This window comes from Mycteria americana, chromosome 5, assembly GCF_035582795.1.
Source record: "Mycteria americana isolate JAX WOST 10 ecotype Jacksonville Zoo and Gardens chromosome 5, USCA_MyAme_1.0, whole genome shotgun sequence".
Classification (NCBI taxonomy): Eukaryota; Metazoa; Chordata; class Aves; order Ciconiiformes; family Ciconiidae; genus Mycteria; species Mycteria americana.
This window is the reverse complement of record NC_134369.1, coordinates 34418118-34444221: the sequence shown is the minus strand read 5'-3', so window position 1 is coordinate 34444221 and position 26104 is coordinate 34418118. Positions and strand designations below refer to the sequence as shown.

General features: G+C 37.8%; 1 protein-coding gene across 17 annotated transcripts in view; it reads left to right on the top strand.

The window, feature by feature from the left end:
• The window catches only part of SIPA1L1 (signal induced proliferation associated 1 like 1), a 226756-nt gene that overhangs the window by 116686 nt on the left and 83966 nt on the right, over window positions 1-26104 (top strand). For 13 of the 17 annotated variants that reach the window (XM_075502886.1, XM_075502876.1, XM_075502872.1 and 10 more), the window contains one exon: window positions 4056-4148. The exons of the other annotated variants lie outside the window; for them this stretch is intronic. The gene's annotated coding sequence lies outside the window, so the exon portion shown is untranslated. The remainder of the gene's footprint in view (window positions 1-4055; window positions 4149-26104) is intronic. 17 annotated transcript variants of the gene reach the window in all.

Sequence of the window (26104 nt, the reverse complement as noted above, 5' to 3'; positions counted from 1 at the left end):
GAAATTACTAGAGTCAATAAAAATTGATGAGTTGTTCCAGCTTTTACATTTTTTACAGAAGAACAAAAATTGTCGCTGATTTTTATATAGCAAATGCAAGGCTAATATTTGACTAACAAGTGTGGCTGAACTTCATGGATTTTTCTAGCTTTTTGTTGCATTAGGCAATGGACAGCACTCTTCAAATTTGTATGACAGTATTCCAGCAAATAAAGAAAACTCAGGAGTCACCTGGGAGTTGTGGCTAAAGTGACTCTCCTAATCTGATACAGGAGTCCTTTGGGGTTTTACTAAATACTTTTTTCCTGGACAAAAATCTGTTTATACCTTTGAGTTGTATGCTCTGTTATTCATTTTGTGATCTCTTTAGAGCTGTCTTGGTTTCTTGATCACTTAACGGGATAAAGTAAGATTCACTGAGGTTAGCACTGTTTCAATTTTCAATCCAACTCCAGTGGTTTGGGGGAGCTATATGGTGCGGTTCACAGTTTAAATAGCTTAACCCTTTTTTGCCGATGGTTGTTGTACTGACAAGTTGGTAATAGTGATTAAACTGTTATATCACTTTTCTTTTTGAAAACAGTCTTTATCATAAACGTTTTGCTGAAGAAAAAAAATTAAATGGTCAGAGTAAAGAGATGATGTTTGAAATGTGATTAAATGAAAAATCCTATCCCTTTCCAAGTGATAGGGGAGGTAGTAAAATATTTATGCGTAATGTGGAACTGCACTGACTGTAAGTGGAAAGGGAGGATAGTATCTTCCATGATTCAGTGATAGGCAGAAACCATTTCATTGCTTGGTGTCATTTTCTTGGTATCCTGATTTGTAAGAGCTTTGAGGACCACCTTAGTTCTTTGAAAATAATTGCTTTGTAAGATTGTGCCTTTGGGGAGCTTGGGTCAGTAGTAGTAATTTGCAAGAATATTGAGGTTACTGAGTAACAGTTTAATAGATTGAGTTAAATATTTAATAGTCAGTGAGCTTTGCTTAATTTACCCTGTGTGCTTTCATATGCGTGTAATTGCCTGGACCACGAAACTGGTGTCAAGTTAAACACTAGCTTCCCTCCATCCTTCACTTAATATGCCTTTTGAAATCTGGCTGTGCTACCAAAAAAAAAATTCAAATGGTAGCTTTTAAAAGGTATCTGCCTTATCTAGCAGATCTAACAGGGTTTCCAGAACTCTGCCTAATTTGTATTTTTTATAAAAATTTGGGAGAAATGCTGACAATAAATAAGTATATATGTGTCAGTGGTCAAAGAGTATGTCTGGCTTTACAGCTGAGGTAGTGTTTGTAATCTTGTGAGCCCCAGAGGTGGAGAATGTCTGATGCTTTCCATCATTCAGTTCTGGATCCAGTGACACAACATCTTGGCCAAAAGAATGACCTCACAGTTGAAAAATATTTATAAACGTATTTATAAACGTATTCATAAACCTTGCTCTCAGCACCTCTGCTATCACTCACACCTGAGTCACTATCCTTTTCCTCAAACATCTCCTTGAAAAATAATTTGCGTCATAGAGAATATGAAGTGTGAGTGTATTTGCAGTCTTGGTGAGTTTAGCAAAATGGCTGCACCCCAGAGTTCATACATTTTGACTGGGATTCGCGTCAGATGTTGTTCTGCCACAGTGACACAAGGTTTTTGTTTTCACTGTGATCTCCAGGAAGAGAGGGGGGAAAAAGGCGAACTATAGTAGTTTCATGAATGGTCAGGAGAAACTTCCCTTTGATAATGTCAAGCTGTCACTAAATGCTGCTTTCAAGGGCCTGAAGAATAAACTCTTGTAGATACAAAATGCTTTAGAAATTCTGACAATTTTTCATGTTTGTCATCATCAGCCTAGATGGAGCTCTGAAGTACATTGTTGATGTTAGTGAACTTTGACTTTGCTGCAATTTTGTGTATTATGTAAAGTGAGACTTTAGCCTTCTATTAATAGTTGTCTCTTATTCTTGTGTTTCAAGGTTATATTTGTCATTAGCATTTTTCTGTCTGAGCTCCAGTTGCTAAAGTATCTTACGAGTCACAATTAGGGATGCTGTCTTACCTTTTTCATCGTTTAAATACGCTTTCTATGGCATACTTTATCTACGGTGTGCGACGTTATACTAAAAGTTGACTGAAGCTGTACCTCAAGTGAAGTCATTGAGTGACAGCATGAAATGCATAAGTTGCAAGTATGTTGTAACCTTACTAAAATCCTGAGTAGGCTGCATAACGGTACATGCTTCGAATGTTAAAGACAATAGCTTTTTCCCCCTCACTGATGACTTACATTGCCAGTTTGTAAAGCACACGCTAGGTACTAGGTTTAGTAGTTAAAACTTGGTAGGCAGTACAAATGACTTACCATCACATTTTTGACAAGGTTAGTAACATTGCTTTTTACAATGAAGTTTATTTGAGAGTCCCCACTGTAAGTGCTTGGTTGCAGTCCCTTAAGTGTTTCAACTGTCTTCAGATATGATCCAGCAAGTTCCAAGAATGAACCTCAGGGGTTTGGGGGTTTTTTTTTTGTGTAAGTTTAAAAAAAATGTATGTGCTGTTCTTTGAACCTAGACTATAGTTGTTTAAAATCTGAAGTAGGAACTTAAAAAAAAAAAAAAAAAAAAAATTGTTTGCATTTACCTAGAGAGACTCTCGAGCATTGAAACAGTATATTCACAGATACGGTCTCCACATACTCTCTTTGATTCCTACTGTTGACCATACTATTAACCTGATTTCCCCTCTGCAGGAAAATTGAGCAACTTAAATTCCTATCTCCATCCATAAACTGCTGATAAATATATATATTCAAATAAATCTCCTTGACACTTCATCTCAGTTCTTGCAAAACAGACTTTGCTTTGCTTTGTATTTTGTTCATTAGATTTTCTGTTTTCTTGGATATCAGTTATCAGGATAACTTCACCAAAACTTTTGGAAGCGGCGACACAGAGGATGGGAAGAGAGGTCTTGGCTTGTCCCTCTTTCTTCTGTGTAGTATCCTGTAAGAGAATAGTTTTGCCCCCTTTTAGCCATGCTAAGGTTTTCTGGCATTTTCCAGCTGTAGGCTCCATAGAAATTGCACTAAGAGATTTCTTGGGAGCCTCTTAGAGGACACCTGGATTTGGGAATTTAATGGTCTCATGGAACAGCTGATTTGAGCAGCCATCCTCCTTGTAGAGGAATCAAATTTTACTTCAGCTTCATGCTTCAGTATCTCCATCAGCAGTTTAAAATGTTTACCTACATCTCAGGGAGGAATGTGATGCTTAGAGCAATACTGTACTGCATTCATTTGAATCTACATTGGAGAAAATATATATATATCTACAGAACTTATAGGAGGATTTGCAGTGGGATTTTTTCCCCCTTTTGTTCTTGCTTCTTCAGAGATATTTAGTTACCATAACAACACAAGGTAATTGTTAAATGCATGCTGAGGGCTTTTCTTTTTTTTATCTTTTTTTTTCTTTTAGTTTCTTTTGTTGCTTATGTTTTAAAGTGTATTATGTAGAATAAAACCTCCTCAGTCACTAAGGAGCAATATGATAATTCTGTTAATGGCTTTTATTCTGAAACTAAAATATTGAATTGATAAACATGGTGAAATATTTAGGAATGGCACCTTGTTTTTTATACTATGAAGCTAACTTGTGGTGTAGTGCTTATTAATGTGTAAATCTGGATTGAGGCTAAGAAAGGAGGTACAAAATGTCATGTCTGTTGTCAGTCTTTCAAAAAAGTCAAGTCTTAAACCATCTGAGATATTACTAGGGCTTACACAAGCGTGGCGTTGTGATATACTGCAACTTGAATACTTATCTCCCTGATTGCTTTTCAGCCAGTACTGAAAACTGCCAGTCCGAAATACCTACCCCCAAAAAAGTGATAAAACGGACTTCTTAATTTATTCTGTTTTCCGGTGCGTGCTTTCTGTCTGTGCCTTTTAGTGTGTTAGGGTAGAAACTGCAAATAATTGTCTTTAACAACAGTAAGCATATTGTTGCTGATGAGGAAACGCTTGTGTTTATATGCTGATCTCTGTCTTTGGCAGTGGTTTGCGAAGGTGAGGGGAACACAACTGATTACCAGACTTAACAGTAGTTAGAGCAATCCACCACGTAGCTGAATGGAGCAGAACGTGACGGTAGGAAATACATCTGTTCTTCTTTGTGTGACTTGGTAGTGGGTAGTGCTGCATTGGCTTAACTTCAAACTTCCAGAAAGGACATAGCTATTGAGAATTCAAGCCAAAATGCTAAGTTTTGAAAGAAAGCAAACGTTGCACTTCCATTTCTGCCGGGTGCTGAAGCTGAGGAGCTGACATTTCAGCAGCAGAGTGATGTCTTCATAGAGATGATGAATACAGGCTGAGTCATGTAATCTTCAGCTTCAAAAATTAAAATTAATCTGCTGTACATAAAGTTTTTCATTGCTGCCAGCCCACTCTGAAAACTTAGTTATGCCATATTTGTCAGTGTAATTGCAACAGTTTTGGCTGGCTTTTCTGTTTTTTTGTTTGGGTTTTGTTTTTCTTTTTATAAAAGAGAAAAGTGTACATAGTTTTTCTAGCAACTTGCCAACAAATTGTGTCTAAAGAGCCACAATGTCACTTTTTCTCTGAGTTACTATGCCAGTTCCTTATGAACTTGAGGCTTTTCCTCTTAGCAAGCTTGATTGATAGCTAATTCCAGCTCATCAAAGTCCAAATGAACATTTTCTCTTTGTGGGTCAGTTTATAGTCACTCTGAGGTTAAACAGTAATGTTGATTTTTTTTTTTCCTTTTCATTCTAGGATTTTTTTTTTAGTATTTTAAGCAAATACGTTTTATTCAAAATTCATATTTTGCTACAGGTCAGTAACATAAGGTGGAGTCAAGTTTTAGGGTGTTTGATTTTTACCTGAAATAAGGTACACCCATGTCTCTAAATGACTGGATAATCAATTTGGGAAAAGGAAAAGCTGTTTCTCTGAGCCTTATTCTTTGAGATATAATACCTATAGGTCACCTGTTTCTGAAGTGGATTATGTAGTATCTTTGTACATCAGGATTTGTTAGAGGAACAGTTAGGGCATGATGTTGGATGTAGGGAATACTCTTGAAATCTGTGTGGTCGAAGGAAGTGAGGGAAGATAATTCAGTGGTTTGAGATTTGGAATCTCCAGTGTAGGAAGTTGCTTGTTGTGTTTCCATCACGGTTTTTAAGAACAAAACAAATATGGAGAAAAAAAAACAATCTGGAGGAAATGCAAGCAGTAAGGATCAAGCTACAAGCTTGCTTTTTAATTCTTTTAGCTCTGTTGGCATTTTGGTTTGTTTCTTATTTCACTTACTACAGTGATTCTGTTTTCATCTCAAGTTATTTAGATGTCTCAAATTACTGATGGTTCCATGTGGTGGTGGTACACTGTGTGAATTTCCTGACACTGCCTATGTGCCTTGGCAGTGTTGCCAAATTTGTGCTTGCTAGCCTCTGCCTGCTTCCACCTCCTGTATACTGTTTTGTTTTGCCCTGAAGCTCAGTCAGGACTTTCCTATTTAGAATCACAGAATCATTTAGGTTGGAAAAGATCTTTAAGATCATTGAGTCCAACCGTAAACCTAACGCTGCGAAGTCCCACTAAACCATGTTCCTAAGTGCCACAGTGCCACATCTATATGTCTTTTAAATGCCTCCAGGGATGGTCTCTCTGTTTCCTGTGGGGTGCCATCCACTAGTTCCCTGAGTAAGCTGATGTCACCTCTTCTAAAGTCCAGGATCCTGTGCTCTGCTGCTCTTCTTCCTCACTCCTCTCAGCTCTTAACCACCTCTGTTGTGGTCACTGCAGCCAAGGCTGCCATTGAGCATCACATCCCCAGCCAGGTCTTCCCGGTTTGTGAACAGCAGATCCAGCTGTACATTAACCCTGGTTGGCCCATCCAGTACCTGCATCAAAAGCTTATCCCTGTTGCTCTGTAGCCTTGCCATCAAGTTTGAAATAAAAACATTCTTCCGCTGTGTTAGATACTAAAATGAATCCCAGTTGTTTAAAAGAAAATGTGATATTTTATACAAAAGCGAATATTAATTGGTGTATTCTGTAGCCGTTTGCTTTTCTGTGTAAAATAGAAATTGGGGACGCCTCTTGGATGGTGGTAAAATACAATAAAGGGAATTTCTTTGCACATATCACCAGTATTTTATGAGGCAGAAGCAGAGGCAGATTATCTGGAATCAATACAAGCTTTAGAATCAACAAATTATTTTTCATGCTTGCTAAATAATCATGTGGGACACATTCATTGCGAACAAGCTGGTAATATTTTTCTCCACACAATTCTGAAAGGAAATTTCTGCGGTAACAGTGACGTTTGCCAATTTGGTCTTAAATTACTTCTTCCACTCTGCTAAAATGTAGTTTGTCCCAATAGGGATTACACAGTTACTCTATAGAGAATCTTTGTATAGAGAGGTGTTAGCTGTGCAGGCCCTTTAAGTCATGTTTTTCTGTTGTTCTGGTGGGTTCCTTATTTTTTTTTTATCTCTGTACTTTTAATGGAAAGGATTTGAAGAGGAAAATCATGAAATACAAAATTTAGCTTTAAAACTTGATTATTTTACCTCTTCAGTTTACTGCAGACTTTACGCAAGAATAGTGTGTAATCTGTGGTTCACGTTTTCAACTCGATGTTTTAATGGAGGCTGGAGAGATCAATAAATGGCTCGCTGCCAAGAAGTGTTAGCATCATACTAATGCAGTTTATTTGGTGGTTCTTGCCTAAGTGGAAATGCTGAGGTATAAATAAATAAACTAATAGTTTCTGTGGGATTCAAACCTATATAGGTTAAATATCCTTATCGCATGATACCTTCATCTTTCAATTGAAGCTTGCCCATAATGAAAGATCCTCTTTCTATGATGCGTTAACGTTAAATATTAATTATCTTGTTTCTGATCAGTTTTTAACAGTTTTTTATTTCATAAATATTTATATTGGAGATAAAGTTAAAAAAATATTTGCTAGCTATGAGACTAAATAAAAGGCACTAGAGAAAATGTGACTTGAAAGCGATGGATATTTTTCCCAAGCAATGATTATTAAATCAAGATGTTGGGCGTCACATCTCAAGGCTGGTAGAGGAAGAACTGTGAAATGCTGTAGTACCCCTCATTTAACCTGTATATCACCTGTTGGAGGCAAATGTGTGGCAGAAGTGAGCCTGAGTTGAGAGACAGCTCAGCTCAGCTTTGGGCTGCAGTTCTCTTGCCTCTTAACCACCGACAAACCTCCTTTCTCTTCTCATGCAGTTGCCTGTATTTTCTTCAGGTCTTCTATCTGGTCTCACCTTCTGACACCACCACCTACGATCTGGTGGTATTCTAGTTGTACAGGAAGACGTATTTGTTGCCAGTGGTCTCATCCATGGTGTCTCCTTTTTCTTTTTAAAATGTAAGTTTTTCATACAGCTCAGTAACAAATGGAGTTTTGGCTATTTTTAATCTTCCTAGGCAGACAGAAATTTCCTTGTTACTATCTTTAAGGCGGAAATCCAGACCTGTAGTTCTTGGTGTCTTTTCTTAATCCTAACCCACTTGCCCAGGTAGGGCAGTAATCATTTTGTATGATGGCCACTGTCTTTTTAGAGCAACTGTAATTAATGTAAAGTGTTTTTTCTGTGTGACATAGGTCAGCTGTCTTGTAGATTTGAAGTATGGAGCTCGTCTGGCTTGTCTCCATAAAACAAGCTCAAGGTTGTTTGTGGGTTTTGGGTGGGTTGGTTTTTTGTATACAGTATCTGACTCATCACATGGAGCCTTTTTTTTTTTTCTGTATTTGAGAAAAGATGAGAGTTTTCCCATTGTAAATTTAGATCCTTTTCTTAGTATTTAACATAAGGCAAACCTTGAAATTGTATAATCTTTTTTATCTTAAAGTTAGACTTTTTCTTACAGAACTAATTAAGTACATTGTTTTTTTTAAAATACTTTCTCTTATTGGCTGCTTTTATGGTCTGTTAGTTACTTAAAGACTATTCAGCTTTAATTTAAAATGGATAAGAACAATTCTCTTGGAAGACTGATACTGTCTTAGTTACTTGCATCCTACACAAACAAGTTACTAAGTAGTTTTTGACAACCACATTATGTATCGTATTCAGAAAAATTTGAAAAGGTATTTTCTGCTTTTTCCCATCCTTCCCTCCCATCCTGACTTGCTAAGTCTTGGTCTGCCTGCTGAAGGCAAGATTCGCATGCTAGGGAAAATGTCATGAATTGCTGGTACATTTGGGGGATTTTGTGTTCTGCTGTGTCATCTCATGTTTCTTGACAACTTCAGCTTTTAGCAGATGCTGTACACAAAGGCTTGATGTTGGTACTGAATTATTCCCCACTACAGAAGTATGAACACTATTACTGCATGCTAAGATGCAGGCTGTAGAAAATAATAAAATGACCAAAAAGTAATGTTGCATGCTGCCATCTTAACCAGACACCCAAATCTCCGGATATAAGATGAAATCCTTAGAAGCGAAGTCCGGACATCAGCACACCACAAGGTTGATTAATATCAACTTCTGTCAAATAGCGTATCTCTCGAGCAGCTTGCTGTAGACTCTAATCTCCATTTTATTTTTAGCAAACCATTAGTCTCTCACAGGGGAGTGTGGGAGTAATTGTCAAAGCTGGTGAAGACTGCTATTAAACCGAATTGCTGTAGCAGGTGTTGGGTGGGATCTCCTTTGCTCTTATCAGTTAGCAACTAGTGGCTTCACATTTTAAAGACATGTGAAAAGCAGCCCTGTCATGCAAAGATTTCCTAGCCTTCCTTTCGGTGTTGTTAGATTGGGTCTTTTGACAAGTATTCCTTTCGAAGTCTCTGTTCTTTGTCAACGTACAAGAATTTGTACTATGTAAATCCTTTCCCTAGTCTTTCGGTTCCTTTTTTGAGGGGATCTTTTGTAAGGGACTGCATTTAGCCTGGGTTTGCTAAGTAAATGAGGCTTTTGTGACCAGCCTTGCCCATCCATCAATCCCTTTTCTTTTACCACTCCTCCCTTACTCCAAAAGGAAAAAAAAAAAAAAAAAATCCACCAACGTTTTGGGTGATAACCGGCTGCTGATTTCCATTGGTGACAGAGGTGTAAAGCTCTCGGGATAGAGTAAGTTGTGAAAACTGGTGGTTAAGTAGAGGAGACAAGTCCAAACGTTCACTGGGAAACAGCTAGGTAAAACCTAGACCATACCTATCCTAGGTGGCCACAGATGCTGCTGCCCCTCGCTTTCCCAAGCAATGTGCATCTGCAGGCTTGGCTATAGCTGTAGTGTTTCATGGTATGGAAAGGATATACCTTTGTATGAACGGGGGAGAGCAGGGCGCTAGGACTGTACAAATAAATGGGGCCTGTTGGTCTCAGCAACCATGGGTAACATGAGTCAGGGCTGCAGGGAGGGAGGTGATGGGTTAGCTTCTTTCCATCCTGCACATTCTCTTCATACCAGTGCTTGCCTTGTCCATCTTTTTCAGTCTACTTTGCTCTCCTGAAGCTGGTGGTGTTTGAGGAGTTTGTTCTTTCAATTATCTTGAAAGTTGGAGCGTAAAGCTTTGTTAAAACAAAACAAAGCTGTGGTTGCATAGAAACTCCTCAGGTATCTTTGATTTATCATCACTGGAGTCCAATTAAAAAAAAGACAAACATAAAAACCACTGAGCTTAACCAAGGCAAGATAGGAGAGGAAAGGATTGTACAAAGCAAGGACGCAGGCTCCTTGCTTTGCATATACCTACTCCTAGTCCTGCTGTTCACCCAAACGCTCCTCCTTTTGTAAGTACTGCAATCACGACCAATTATATTTGACAGGCGACTTCTGTAACACTATTGATTCCTTTATTCCTACCTCTCTGAGAAGCTTGTTACACACACGTGGGTATTCAGGAAGCTTATGGCAGCACAAGACAACAACTCAAAATAAACACGGTTCCCAGCGGGGAACTCTTAATCAAGCACTAAGTTGAGAAGTCTTCTGCGGAGTGATGATCCAGCTCTTTTTGGTGATGGGATCAGAGCTAATTAGGATTAATGCTCTCCTCCAGATCCTAACTGCCTCAACTTCTGTAAATGAGAAGTAGCTCTTACAGCACCATAAACATTTGTTAAATAATTGGCTTGTGGAGCCAGCTCCAGGACCTTGCAAATTATGAAATTTTGTAAGTTTTCAGTTTGTAAAGAATCATAGAAACAGAATTTAGTTTGGAAAAATCTGGAAGTGTAGGTAATGTTAGTACTTTTTTTTTTTTTCTGTCTGGTTGTCAGAGCTATGGGTATTGGATAAAAATGTGGTTGATAAAGCTGTTGCTGTGTTGTAAACTTGGATGTTAATTGGATGGCCAGCACAAGTTCTGTGCATTACTGAGAACATTCATGTGTGAAATCTGAGTAGGATTTTAACAGTGCACAGGACTTGTGCTTCAGTCTCCTGAATCTCTGTAGCAAATTCCCTCTCTGGTTACTAAACCAGGGCAAATAATATACTTCTGCAAAAGGCAGATAAAAATTCTACTTTCATGCTGCTGTTCTCCAGTTTCAGCGGGGTTTTCCCCTCTTACTGTAAGTTCTTCATCCATGTAGCCATAAATGTTTGAAGTACCACTGCCTTTTAAGATCTTTCTTGTCTCCTGCCACTGAAATAGTGGATTCACCATGATGAAAACATAGTACAGGAGTACTAAAAATTGAACCTAAAAAAGAAGGTGGCATGATATGTGGGAGGATTAATGCCCATATTGCTGTAATAAGATTTTTATATGATTTTTTAGTTCTAAGGACACATTAAGGTTGAAAATACACATTTCATTGGGATTTTTTTCTGAAATAAATTACAGGTTGGTTTTGAACCTTGTCAGGTTTGTCAAATAATGTGAATAATTAGGCAGAGATATTAATATTGACAGTGTTTGTTTATCTATTGCAATATATCAAAATACCCAATTTCACAGTGCGAGACATACCTAATTCTTGAGGTTTCTTTAGATGGTTTAGTAAAAGGTTACTGGACAAACAAGTGTTTTCTTTTCTGTTTTCATTTCTAGTGCATTCCAGTGCCTTATTAAGTAGAATAAAACAATCTTATAACTTGGAAGTATTGGACCAGGAGGAGGACGTTACACTTGCAACTCATTGCTCCATCTTTCAAATACATGGTTGCCATGTTTCTATTTTGGTTTTTTACTTGACAAGTGAATCAGAGTTGTTCTCTTGTCTTTGTGAAAAGCTTTGATACATTTCGGTGTGCATCCTTAGGAAGGAGCATGCAAAGAAAACCAGTTGCTGTGCAGCTCATCAGAGCCACCAACTAAAGTTTCTGTCTCTACTTCACAAGAAACCCTGTAGTATTCTCAGTTTATTAATGCAGTGTGCACACTCGTATATGCCAATTGCATTTCTAGGGCTTGATTGTTTTGCTTTTTCTACTGAGGATTACAACTAAATCCATAAAATATATTTTATGGATATAGAAATCAACTTTGGCCCTTGATTTTGGAGAAAAAAGAAATAACACTGTGAAAATAAATGTAGGTACTTACATTGAATATACCTGCATGTTTGTTTCTTAGACGGAAGATGAACTTGTGAATAATTTCATGCTAGACTTTTGTCAGTGTTAGTGGTTGACTGTGCCTTAACTTCTTCCTCTGTAAAGTAAAAAGATACAGAAGGGACCCCTATCTTGAAGAGAAATCCATACGCTAGGAAGTCTATTTTTATTTTGGCTAATGACTTCATCGGAGAGAGAAGCAATGCATAGCATGCCACATACCACAGTACTTGTGTTCTCTGGCCAAAAACGTAGCCTGTTGATAACGGGAGCTCCTTAGTGATGAACATTATTTTTCCATTTGCTTAAAGAATTTAATACCTATCTGTTGCACTTCTGTGGCACAGCCTGGTGTACTGCTTGGTTTGGTTGTGTGCAAAGTGGTTATTTCAAGTAATTATTTGACTTAAGCCATATTTGTTATATTAAAAAAATAACTTTAAAACATTTTTTTTAACAGTAGGAGACCTGTCATCCTCATTCTATCCCACATTTATATTTTAAAGGTTTAACAAGTTAGAAGATGAATTACGTTAATTCATGTTCTACCTATAAGGCTTTTTTATGCAGAAGAGTAGAGTGAGTATAGGTTGAAAATAAATCAGTCCACTTTTTTAAAGCCAAGTGCTTATGAGCACTGTTCCTAGACGCTTGTCATGACAATCTGCTCTCAAAAAAGGACATTCCTAGTTGTTGGCAGTGTGTGATAAATGAGGTTGCTCATCAAAGGATCATCAAGTCATAATGCAATTATAACCAGAAGGGAAAAAAAAAAGAACCTTTCTGTCTTTTCCTCCTCTTGCCCAGATCAAGGCTTTTAAAGCCACTTGTATGAACTCTGCATTTTTTGTGATGTCCCTCAGTTTTGCAGTCATAACCCTTTTACCTGACAGCATGGGAGCATTTGAAAAATACTTAAACAATTTCTCAAAGCTTCTAAGAGTGCAGAGGAGTCTCTTCAAGAGTTTCCACTGTATGTGAACTGATTTTAACTGCAAAATATTGTATTACTGTACTGTCTGCTTACTTATATTCTGGTTTGAATAGTGATACGGATAATAATAAATTACTTACATTGCCAGTTCGTGTATAAAAATACTGTGTTTTTACTAAAGTGCTGTTTTCTCCCCCACTCTTGTTGCCAACATGTTTCATTTTGCTCAAGTATTTCAAGAAAACTGGTAATTCTCTGTATGCACCAAAGGCTTCTCTCTGCTCATTTTTTTTCTCTGCTGATGAGTTATTGATCATTAGCTGCAGGAATTATGTGCTAATACAGCCTTTCTGCTGGAAGTTGGGCTGTTGATCTAAAATAATATTTGTTAGGATCAATACCCTAGAAATACAGCACTTTACTGCTGCCACTTCTCACTGTCAGTCAGCATCTGTTCAGACTACTCACCAGATTGTTACACCACTATATATTACTAGCAACTCAAAAAACAATATAGTAATTTGTTATCCACTGATTCTGTTTCTCACAAATGTGGGTGTAATTTTTTGGCCTGTCTATATAGGAATTCCTACATAGGAATGATGATAAAGGTGTAGTTTTATGGTATTTTAAGTACATACTTTTTAGCTGCTGTGCTGATACATAACTATTTCAGTTAAGAAATATTTTCTTATTTATTAATATTTTAAATAATTTTCTATTTAGGAACTTAACTTTTCATTCTAGATTTGGAAACTGGAAGTTAATCTTTCTGGATGTACTCACACTCCTTCAATTAGTTCTCATCATTGTTTCTGTTTCTCAAACTTTCACTTAATATGTGCACTGTGGGTTGCCTTCCGTCTTTGTAAAGTTCAGTTTTAGGTCTCTGGTCTGTATTCTTGATGCTTTTGTTTTCTTCTGTGGATATATCTTAAGGGAGCTCTGACCACTTGTTTGAGGACACATGTGAGGTAGGTGTGGATGCATTACTGTGGATGTGAGTTGGGTTCTGCAGGTATCGCTAGCGCTGCGGGTTACTGTACTGCAGCAGAAAGTGTATCAAAATGAAAATAGTGTCCAAACAATGGAAATAAATGAAACTTTTGAATTATTGTGCTTTAAAATAAACATTCTTTTTCAAAGTTACTTTGATCCCTTCTACAAATTCTTTAGTCAGATAGGATTGCCTTAATTTACTTTGAGTATGTAATTTAGATGAAAACACAGTGCTTAGTAAGAACTGAAGAATTAAAATATTCTTATATACCTCAGTTGTTTGTTTTTTTTTTTAATCTGTACTAGGAACATGAATAGTTTTCACAAAGATTTCAGATGTAACCAAGCTCAATAAAACTTAATTCTCACAGGAGCAATTATCATCATATTCAGTCTATGAAATGTAATGAACCGGAAAATTTTAGCATCGTGTAACTGAGATTATTACATATATTCAAGAGGATGCTCTTCCATGATTCCCAGATGCTGTAATCTCTCAGTGATCATTTGCAGGAGCAGTGGAAGGAGATCCATTGACTTTATTTTCACATGTATTAGCACTAATGCAGCATCCCAGTTTCTTTCCATGTGACTTGTATCCAGCTTATCTTCTGCTCTTTTTTCTCTCACTGCACTGTCTGCCTTTGTTCACATTCCACGTATACTTACAACTAAAATATTTTCTCATTCCATACTTGGAACTGAGGACTTTTCTCCTTGAAGTTAAGTAAAATAGAGTTAGTGGGGGTTGATGCAATGACTTTGTAAGAGTGGGAAGTTATGATATCAGTTCTAAAACAATGTGGTTTGAAAAATGGCAATATCAGTCTGGTCCCAGTGCACTGTTTGCACAGTTCATTTATGTCAACATCACAAACTGATTTCAAAAAAAAAAAAAAAAAAATCAGTTATATGGTACTGTGACATAGTAGCAGTGCACCGCTCTGTAACATGTCCTATCATATGCAGATTTTTCAATTTAACATAGGTACTGTTGATGATGCAGCTTGGTATATAATGTACTTTTCACCTTGAAATCAAAGCTTTTCTGTTTTAGAAAGGAAGCTTTGTGGTAGCTTCACTATTAGCTGTGATAAATGAATGGATGGGATAAATAACATTAAGGAAAAAAAGCTGTTATGTTTCTCTCTTCCCCGGACACGTCCTTTTTTGTTCTCTCTTTATTTTCGTATTATCCAGATCCTCTCAGACTGTGAAAATAATCTTGTACATTTCCACTCCTCTGTTTTTGATTTACATCTTCCCGTTATCTCACATGGCTTTGCAAAACGGTGTTCTGTTTGGGAGCTGTGGATGGAGGGTGCCACTCACACTAGCTAATATTAGCCTAGTGAGTGTGGTTTTGTAGACTTTGTCTATAATCAGTGAGGAGAGAGCCAAAGTCTCCTTTAGGGGCAATTCGGAGAAGACCTGACTTAGGTGCTTGTGTTTTAGATTCAATAGGTAAAGACAGACAAGGTTTTCGGGGAAAGAGTTTTTTGTTAGAGCAGTTGCTGTGATAAGAAAAGTCCTCAAACTAGCTTTTAAAATACCCTGTTAAATATAGTCCTCTTACTGTGATTGCATACATTTGCAAATTGCCAAAACATGAAAATGCTTATTTTTTGTGATTTGACAGACAGTCTTGCGAATAGGTGGCATCTGAACAATAGGTCTTAAATGATTATTTTGAAGTCAACTTAGTTCTGAAAGTAATTTAGTTTCCAGAAGCTGCATTAGTCTATACCTCACCAAACCTGCTGCTGGCATCCTATCCTAATATGCTCCTTACCTTGGTGGGTTTTTTTCCTTCCTCAGTTTATTGGTTGCTCTGACCTAATGACCTTTTTTTTTTTTTTTTTAAGCCATTTCAGTAGAGTAGCATGTGGATTTTGGGAGATAAATTTGCAAGACAGAAGTAGTAGCCAAATTTTTAATTCAAACTTATAGCCAATGCGAGTGTAACATCTTTAAGGGCTTTACTCTGCTTTTCATCTGAGATGATATGAATAGCATCTATTCCTTTTAAGATAGTTTCTCATATTAATAAAACTTGATAGTTTAATAAATCCTGCATAGGAACATAAAAACAGCTGTTCTGAATCAGACAACTGCTAGATCTCTTTGTATGGAAGAGAAAGCTGGGATCAAGCAGATAGTTACACATCTCGTGATACGTTTTCCTAGTTTCTAGAAGTCTGACTGAAGAACTTCCTCAACTGCATGTTGAACTATTTGCACTTGAAGTCCTTTATGAGATTTTTTTTCTTCTGTGAATTTATCTGACCGCTTTTTCAGTTCTCTGAATTTTGGCATCCGTAAGTCATGGTTATGAGATTCATAGTGGAATTATGCGTACTTGTTGGTTGCTTTATAGAAATTTTGTGTTTCTAGGGTAACAGAACTGCTTGTAATATTTCAGTAGACACACCATGACTTTGTAGCACGTGACTTCTCCCCCACCCCTCCCGCCCTTTCAGAATTTCTAAGGTTCTGTTTGCTTTTTGGTGTCCAGGAGCATTGAACTAAGGTTTTCAGAGATCTGTCTGCAATATCTGCAAATGTTTTCTTAAGTCACCAAAAGTTGATTAAGACTTACCATTCCATATGTATAGTTACGGAATGTCTCTTTCTCCTCTGGGTATTTATCAACATTGAAGAAGCAATAATAAAGTGATATATGCAATTCAGTCATTATCAAGATACACCTCTGCAACTCTTCGCATTCTGGCTGTTGTTGAATTTCTGTGCTGTCAAATCTTTATTACCAGCTCAAATAACCATACATCATCAGCAGACTTTGGTCTCTTACTGTCTTTTCCAGATCATACACAACAGTGTTGAACTGTATGTTCCCCAGTGTTGGTAACCTCTCTCCTTTGTGGAAGTGATCATGTGAAAGTCCTCTCCCTTATATCCTGTCCTTACTAATTTTTCATTCATGAGGACTTCCCCTTTCATCTTCTAATGGTCCCTTTTTTCTTTCACAGTCTTCAGCAAGTTATCTTATCAGAGGATTTAGGAAATCAGTCACATATGAAACAGATGTGTCTCATACTGGATGATTCCTTGAAAGAATTGTAATAGATCTGCAAGGCAGGACTTCTCTCCTCATTACATCATTCTGTTTTTATCTACTAATTTTGGGAAAATGAATTATTGTATTTATTTTTCTTATGTTTAGTTTAATGATCACATAGGAGAGTTGCAGCTGTTTTTGACCAGTCAAGGCCAGGCAATAGGAATGTCTTGTGAGAAATCTTTACCCTATGTTATATCGCATTCTAAAGCAGTAATATTTTCAGTTGCTTTCTTGATGAATCTTATCTTTGCAGTATAAAGGATTATGAACGATATGTGAACAGTCGAATTGTCTCAGGACTATGAATTCTTCTTAAACTACTTGTCATTCCTGTTAGCCTGTAAGAAAGGATGACTTTCAACTGTTGGCCTATGAACCAAATACAATAGGGCGAGTTGCCCTGAGCAGTTGTTGCACCTTTAATAAAGATTAAAATTAATTGGAAACATCTTGTTTGGCTGTAAAAATTCTCTGGTGATATTTTTACAGCAACAGTTTACAAAGAACAGACACTTAATTATGTATGTGAAAAAGTCTAAAGACTCAAAAATCTGTTTTGCTCCACTGCAGAATTTCTGCCTTCCAGTAATTGTATTTTTTTTGTTGTATTAAGAAAAAAAAGATTCAAATTTACTCCCTCTTCTGAGGTAATGAACTACTCAAGAGTATCAGAAATCTAATGCGTGTAATTTCAGAGAGAGATTATTTATTCCTCACAGTTTATAGGTTTGAAATTTGCAACTAGAATGTGAGGTCATCCTCAGTGGAACTTACGGCAAGTCTGTATTAAAGTCCAGGTGAGCAGAAATTTATCTAAAAGCTTTACTTTGAAGAAAATCAAATATTTTCATTATAAAAGTAAGTATTTTGAAGCACTTCTGTGATCTTAGGAATCCATGCTCACCAAGCAGTTTTAAAACTGTGTTTTTATTTTGAGCCATCTCTCACTACTCAAAAACTAATTTTTTGGCTCACTGAATTTGGTAAATGATGATTGGGTGGTTAGGATGAAGGACAAAGTAGAAAAAAAGAAAAAAGGATCTGTAGAACTAGCCATACAATGTTTTTCGGTGTAACAGCTTTTTGCTGCATGTGACCTACTCCGAATAGATTTGTCTGCTGTAATCTCATTGCTGTGCTTATGGTAGGCTTGAGAATTAGAGGAGGTTTAGTGAGAGTTACAACCCAAATTGAGCTGACAGGGTCTGGTTTTATTTATTTATTTATTCCTTTCCCCCCAAACCTCCTCCAAACACGTACGTGCACATAAGTCAGCTTAGTTACACTGGCATCTTTGTGTGAAATCCTAGAGACTTAAACTTACATAGGTGTTGAAGAGGATTTCCTTCAGTGAGAGGATAAATTATGTTTTGGGAGCTCTGGTTTCCCCATCTGCTTGGGTTTGTCGTCTGTTGGAAATCTCCCTTCTCAACAGGCCTGTGGAAATTCAGAAATTGCCCCGCTGTCAGCGAAGGGCTTTTGTTCAGTCTCATCTCATGGGAGACACCTCTCATGTTTCTGCTTGGATTCAAAGGCTGTGGCTTGACACCCTGTGGCTTACTAGTGAAATAATTGTAACACAACAGAGTTCTTAAAGTGATGTAGAATTTGAATTTTAGAAGTCTGCTGGTGTTGTCGCTGTCTCTGTGCACTCACAAAGCACCAATTTAAGTGTGACGTTACTCCCTTTGCCAGTATTGAAACCCCCTGTTCTGGGAGCAGGTTTTACCGAAGGATGCTTGTCAAAATAGACCCTACACTGCTACAGTCATAACCAAGGGGAAATTTTGCTTTGTGACGAAGACTTAGTAGTGCTAACATCATACTGGTTACTGAATCAGCTACTGAAATTGTTGTAAAAGACAAGCATTTTTTTTAAAGGTCGTCCCCAGAAAAAAACCTCTGTGTTCCAGTACAGAAAGATGAGTTGCTTTCAACAGCGATGGTATCACGGAGCAAAGTTTCCTTAATGGAAGGATGTATAAAATAATTTAGTCTTTAAAGGGTGAAATCAAGACTTAATTTATCTTGAAATGTAACAAGCGGATTGCGGAGCACAGATACAATCCCTTTCTGATCAGAAATCCTACCAAGAAAATTATTTGCGATGCTTCACAATTACTAACATTTTCAAGTAGTTTTCAGATATTGATCTGGCAAACGGGTAGTATGTGATACTGATAAGATTCCCATTTCAAAGTAGAAGAGTATATAAAAACCAAAGAAGAAAGAGTGCATGCTTCAGAAAATGCAGCCCTGCGAATTAAAGACGGCACATTTGGCTTCAACGTACTGTTTGTGTTACTAAAAACTCCTGAGAAATCCTAGCGGGGCCTTTGGCTTGTGAACAGGAGATACGGCTCCGGCTGGTGCAGTGGGAATCGTTTCAACTCTGAGCAGGGGGGTGCATTACCCTTCAGAGTCTGCTTTCTGTAGAGGCTCTGCAAGGACCTGGGGGTTGTGGTGGCAAGCGGAGCTGAGGAGGATTCTGCAGGTGTCACCATACTCGGCGCAGGAATGAGCCGCAGCCTTTATGCCGATGGATGGTTCAAGCCGATTCCTGTGGTTTCAAGTTGGCTGTTAAGGCTTTTACAAAGTTGTGCGTGGCTGGGGAAAGTCACCCCCCACCTGCACACCTCAAGGGTGAAAACTGGTGCAAGAATGGTATTTCTCTTTTTCACAAAGGGTTAAGAAACATTGTTGCTGAACAGTTATCAACGTGATTTTATATAATGAACCATAATCAGAAATAGTATGCAAGGCTGATTAAGGCTGTTGATGCAGTGAAACAGGAATACACCCACACATGTACTTTCTGTAGGTAATTTGCTTTTGAAGGTTTAGTATTGGAATCTAAATGACTTCAAATCTGTTTTCATTTTATAAAATGTTTTGCATGCATGTAAACCAGGAACAGATGTAGATATTTCCTTTTACTGACCATAGCCGGGGAAAAAAAAAAAATCACATAGGGCGAAAAAGCTTTTGCATCATACTTCCTTAGTTTTTAATGCAAAAACCTCAAGTAGATACACTGGGCTATGTTTGGGATTCAGTTAGAAAGAGGTAGGTTTGTTTTTCTTGTTTCTGCCAGATATTGTAGCCCAACTTACAGAAAAGACAGTAAATCTTCTGAAGAATAAATTCACTGGTCTTGGGCTGGAAGGACAGTTGGTAAAAGACATCTATAGTGTTGTGAAACCTGAGGTGTACCTGCATGGACAGGTGGGCAGGTCAGACACACACAGGTTTACTTACACTTTGAGATAACTAGCAACATCCAACCATCCATCTAAATTTGCCTCTTATGTTTAAAGATGTCTGGATGAAGTGCCAGTACTGCTGGCATATGTGTGCTTGTAATAGACTGATTCTTATTTAAATTGCAAAGTGTGTTTTTTAGGTGTCAGTGCCACCTTGCTTGCTCTTTTCAGTTTTATCCTGCTTTGCCAGCTTGACTGTCTGGCTTCGTGACCAGAATTGCTTATGTTGCTTCTCCCTGGTATTACAGTTTGGTGTAGGTCGCTTTACACAATGGGTTGTGCACAGATTTTTGCAGTCACTCCTTAAGAGTTGATGTATATGGCCAGCTAGGTATTATTTTCCCTTTGTAGTTACTGGAGAGAACTCTGTGGCTTCAGTAGGTGACTCGTATAGCTGTCTTTAAAATTTAACTACTGCCTATTTGGATGTTTTCAGTTGCTTTTATTATATAGTGTATGATAGAACTATAGAACATAACGTACCTACGTCATCAAACCAAAGGGTGTCATCTACCTGTTGGTCGCTGCTGAGATGTCTACACGAGAGAGAATTTCTAAATAATGAAAAACCTTTTCTCGGTTTTCTACATGTAGAGAGTTCTTCCTTTATTTAAGTCTTCTGAAATCCAACCTGAACACCCACTCATAGCACAGTGCTCACAAGAAATGAATCAACCAAAATATTTATATCTACCTTTATTATTTTCTGAACCATAAATGTTGCAATCGTGCAGCATGTAGATTTCCTCTGAGTTACTGCATATTTTGGCAGGTAACTTTTTTTCCTCTTTCCACATTGTCTTATTCAGCCTTATTAGGACTTGAAACATTTTAGATGTGGAATAATAATTTATGTACAACCAGTCTGGCTTTTGTCTTGTGTTCTTGCGTACATTCCCATATGCCAAACGAGAATGCCATTGGAATATTCATTCAGTTAGCAAAGTACAAGGCTTATGTAGTTGTACTCTGTTCCCTGCTAGGTTTTTAGAGCTGCTTACTGGTTTATCCATCAGTCTTTTGCATTTTACATTGAAAACTTCAGACATCTCTCTCAGTTTTTACGGTGATATCATTAACAGATGTAACACACTCATCTTTATCACCAGATGCCTAGGGCTCAGAAATTAATTTCAGTTGTTTACAGATCCCATCCATATTTTTCTGATAGATTTTCATACCCCAAAAATCGGTGAATGCTTGCTTAAAACAGTGTTTCTTCTAGTCTTAATTTTAAAGGACATTGGAAGTACCTAATGGTAAAGTAACAAGAATACTGTATAGGGTCCTGTGTGGAGGTTGAGCTGTTTATACCTTTATAGCCACAGAGATGGTATTTTGGAAAATAAATGTATAATACATGTGGTTGTCAGCAGACAAAAAGCTCTTTTTATATGTGTTTTCTCAAAAATAGCAAAGTGAATTATCCCCAGGGATTTCTGATGTCATGCCTGGTTATGTTATATAAAAGTTAGAAGCCTAAAAGTTTTTTTTCTGGTGGATTTATGGTGCCTCATAAGTTTAGATATACACAGCATGTGTGTCAAATGGTAACCTAAGATGGTTTTCCATCTAAGAAAACTAAGCAAGTTTTCCTTTTTGGACTGTGGGGTGATCCCCATGCTTAGCTCTGAATGAAACCAAACATAGTAAACAAATTCATTCCTTGGACAAAGATCGTAACCTTTATTATATTGGAGGATTGAGAGCGGTTGCAATAAGCACCGCTCAAAGAATATGTAGTGACTTACTGAAATAGTTGCCATACCTTCTACATGAACAATTGAATTGTCTGAAGAACAACGTTACTTCATCTGGTTATAGTTTTATTTGCATGTATGCATACAGTAGGCTTCAGAAAACGCAAAACACGGTTCTAGAAAGAAGACTGCACCCAATGTTCAGTTTCCCCCTTTGGGGTGGAGTACATTGGAGAAATTCAGCATACAGTAATCCACCAACATCAGTAAAATAAAAAAAATACACTAGATGTTTGCTAGTGGTAGTGATTTAGAATCCTTTGCAAATTAATACATAACTAATTTTGAAGCCTGTTTCGGAGTTCCAGTGAAAGGACACCAGAGTCTGGCTTGTAAATGGGATTGCATGTTTGTGAGTTAAATGATTGCAGGCTGAGTACGAAGCTGATGGTCTAGGAGAAAAATGAAAGGAATGGAAAACATGAGAAAGTGAAGAGTTGCTGGAAATTATTATTGCTTTCATATAAAATCTGTTGCTTACTAATTTTTGGTTTTATCTTCCAAGATCAGTATCTAAATAAGAACAGTTATAACTTTTTTTTTCTTTAAACTCTTTCTTTTAAGCTACTTTATTATTAAGGGGGTTTTATTTATTTTGATTTTTTTTTTTATTCTACGCTTTTAAATCAAGTTCTTTACACTGATATACCAGTATTCTTTTGATGGCTTAAAAGTACAGTAATAGAAGACTTGTCATTTAAAAAAAGTAAATTGGCATATTGTTGAAAAGAATATTACTGAGTTTTCTGGTTTTTTTTCCAAAAGGATTTATAGTGGAAGGCTCTGGAGGGTTCAGCTGAGTGCATTTCAGTCTGAATGTTCCAGTTGTCCACAATCATTTAAATTTAAAAAAAAAAAAATATATATATAGTCCAAGTTTTTGCTTACAAGTCTGTATCTTCCTTTAAGGTTTTTAATTTACTTCCTTTCTCAGTGTTGCACACTTTGACTGTATGTGGCAGCCTCTGTACTTCTTGCAAGGATTACTTGAGGATTATGTGCTTCCCTATCTGTTCAGACACGTGAACTGTTAAAAAGATCTCTCTCCTGCTCTCTGTAGCCCCTGGATGACTTTATAGTCTGGACTATGATTTTCAGTATCTTTATTTTTATGCTCTTTATTTGACCGAAGTTCGAATAATGTGAATACCCAATACATTTCTACTGCGGAGCGTATCCTGGGTTATTAGGTTCTGTAATTCAAAATTTCCTGTAGACACATATGATGAAAATTCCGTGGCATTAGGCTTAAATTTCTTTGCTTTTCTTCATATAACAGCAGTGAATGCAGATTCATTAAGAACGTAAACCATTAGTAGTTGCGGGAACAATTGTTTAAATGACATCAGGATTAATTACGTTTGCTTATGTTATATTTATGTACTTTTGTCTATAGTATACTCAAACTTGCTTTTGAGAGATAGCATTAACATTTGTGTGTAGGTATATGTAGATATATGTATACAAAAATATACATGGTCTATATACCTACACACAAAAGCAAAACACCTTTTTTAGGGGAAAATACTTTAACTTTGTGTGTGCTATCACAAAAGAATATCATTTAGATAGACCAATGGACATTTTTAATAGGTTATACGGAGGGGAACCCCTTTTTTTAGCTGTCTGCTTTCAAAATATTGTATTTCAATAGCAGTTTGGACTTGGTTTTCACTTGACAAACATAGCACTTGATTTTATCTGTATAACTTCCAATTGCTTGCCTTTTTTTTTTTTTTTTTTTTTTCCCCTGATATGCAGGAACTGTAATAGGCTCGAAAAATAATCTGCTTTGTGTTTTCAGGCCAGTAGATAAGGAAGCAAATTCATTGAACAGCTATCAGTTATTTGGAAGCTTGAAAAAAATGATCATTTGCTTGATGAGATGCTCAGCTGTCTGTTGAGGGAGGAAAGTGAGGTCTAAAATTCAAATCGACGGCATCTGTTCTGCTCTGTTGGGGGCTGCTGCGTGGCAGAAAGGTCCCCGAGTTGAGAAGGAAGGATTGTAGAGGGCAATAGCTGAGAGAGCCAGCAGCTGGACTTAGAGCGAAGAGGTAGTATGTGACTGGCTGCTCCGGAGGCCTGGGGCACAGGGCAAGGAGTGATGGTGACGCAGAGATTGGGAACACCTCATGTGGGTACCTAGTAATGATCTCCCTGTTCCTAATTCTCCTCTCCAGCACTGCAGCAGTACCTTTAAAGCAGGGGAGATAGTTGCAGGAGCATGTTCAGGAACGTGTGTGAATATGAAACTCTCTCTTAGGTGGTTAATACGGGGGTTGCTGGGAATAAAGCCTATTAATTTTTGGTAAAATTTAACTTTCACTTCTGAAAAGCTGCTTTTGTTTCTCCCTTAAACACGTGACTGTGTGATCAATCAGCCTATGGAGAAACGGTACTCTGTGGAGGTTTGGGAGCTGGATGACTTTCATGAAGACAGCAGAACACTTCCCTGCAATTCTTTTGCCAAATCATGAGTTTAGGGAGAAGCAACTGCAGTGATAGAGCAAAGGAATAAACTGGTGTTGGGAAAAATCTTTTAAACGCTATTAAAATGATGGGTTTATATTTTTTAATAATCCTGTTGTCAAATGAGTGAGACAGTCTAACACCTGTCATAAATTAGCTTTGAGTTGCACTCCAAACTACTTCGAAGCAACTGGAAGTTTAGAGGTAGTAGGTTAAACACCCTCTTTCCCCCTCTTCCAAACTGAGGTCTCTCACTCAACTCTGATGTTTGTGGGATGTCATGAGACATGTGGCGATGACTGCCGGCACTACCGTGCCAAGTGTGGCCGGCAGGAACGTAGCCAGTGGTGCAGCACAGAGACCACAGGCTGAGCTCTATCTTTGTATTGGTACCAAAGTTATGCCGGAAACAAACTTGTGGCCGGGCTGGAGGAGGAGGGCGGCGTACGAGCGTTTCTGCTATGGAAGTATGAGCAAAGATGCAGACCTCAGGAAAGTGCATCCGTGGTGCTTACTGCAGTGTATGGCAATTACGCTGAACTGTACCCATTCCAGCAAGTATCAGCCCATTTCCTTTGGGGTTTGTTTCTTGGTCTGGGTTTTTTTGTGTTTGGTTTTGGTTTGTGTCTATTCATAGGTCAGAGCCTCGCAGTATCGGAAGTTAGTCATTAACTTGGGCACTTTGCAGATAAGTAACTTTTGCAAGAGTCCGCACACCAGAGAGAGCAGTCTGTCTGTTTCTGGAACCATTACCCAGGGATGCAATATCAACAGCTAGAAACCGAAAAAGAAACACAGAAGAGAAATGTCTCTTTTAAAAAAGAAAGGGTGTGTGTGTAAGTCAAACTCTCTTTTGTAGTTGCTAAAAAATTTACTTTCTTGAGAGATGGTATCTGGGAGCTAGAATATCTTGCTCTCATGTTTTGGCACTGGTTTAGAGTTGCTTCCTAGAGAGCAAGCGCTGCTATCAAAAATAAACTATTGCTGTTAACAGTCTCATTGCAGGAATAGAATACAGTATAGCATACAGTAAGACTTGTCAGCGTCTTTTTTTCAGATCCTGTAAGTTAGCTTCCAGGAAAGGGATTCTGCATTTAATTAACTAAATGAGTGACACTGGTACCAAAATGGAACATGAGTGTTGAAGTGGGAATGGCCACATGCAGTGCCTTTTCTCTCTCCCCCTCTCTGTCTCGGTTAAAAGGAGTTTTAAAGGGTTTTCTTCAGCAACAGTTACTTGTACACTTGAGTATTGTGATATCCTTGTCTTGATTAATGGTTACAAAATTGATGTAAAATCAGAGGACACAATTCTGGCTTGAGATATTGTACTGTTTACATGGAGAATAATGAGTGGGAGATCATAACGGAGCAAAATGTGCTGAAATGCACAGGTAGGGGATTACTGTCCCTTATGTTCCTATATCTGTCTCAATTTGATAGTTTTTATTAAACTTCATTTACCATCCTGTTGTGTCTTGAACATCTTACCACTGACTCCAAGTGAGTGTGATTGAGTGTGACTTCATGGTCTTCTGCACAGGGAGGCCAGCTGGTTCGGTGTGCCCTGAGCCAACCGACGGTTTATGACCATGGTTAGCAGGGCTCGAAACCTGAGGGAGCGAATTCTGCCGAGTGCCACAGCACATAAGCTCAACCTTGGTACCCTTCTCTAGTGACCGCGCACCCTCCAGTTGTTTCACCATGTGGCAGAGCAAGCTTGTGTTTGCCTGTAGAGAGGCATACTGCAAGAGTGCAGAAACTGATAATAATTCACATTGATTACTATTACATCTTAAAATCAATGTAACCTTGCCTAAGTTGATATATTGTAGCATGAGTTACTTCAGCAGAGAATGAAGTTAAGAATAAAGCACTATTAAATCTCAGCAGATCAGTGCAGGTGATCGTTGTGCATATGGCAACAGATGGCACGCAGTTTTCTTAGAGCAAAGGTTTTCTTCTGAGGGCTAGGGAGCAAGGAAACATTCCGAGAAAAAGGCAGAAATGCAGACTTG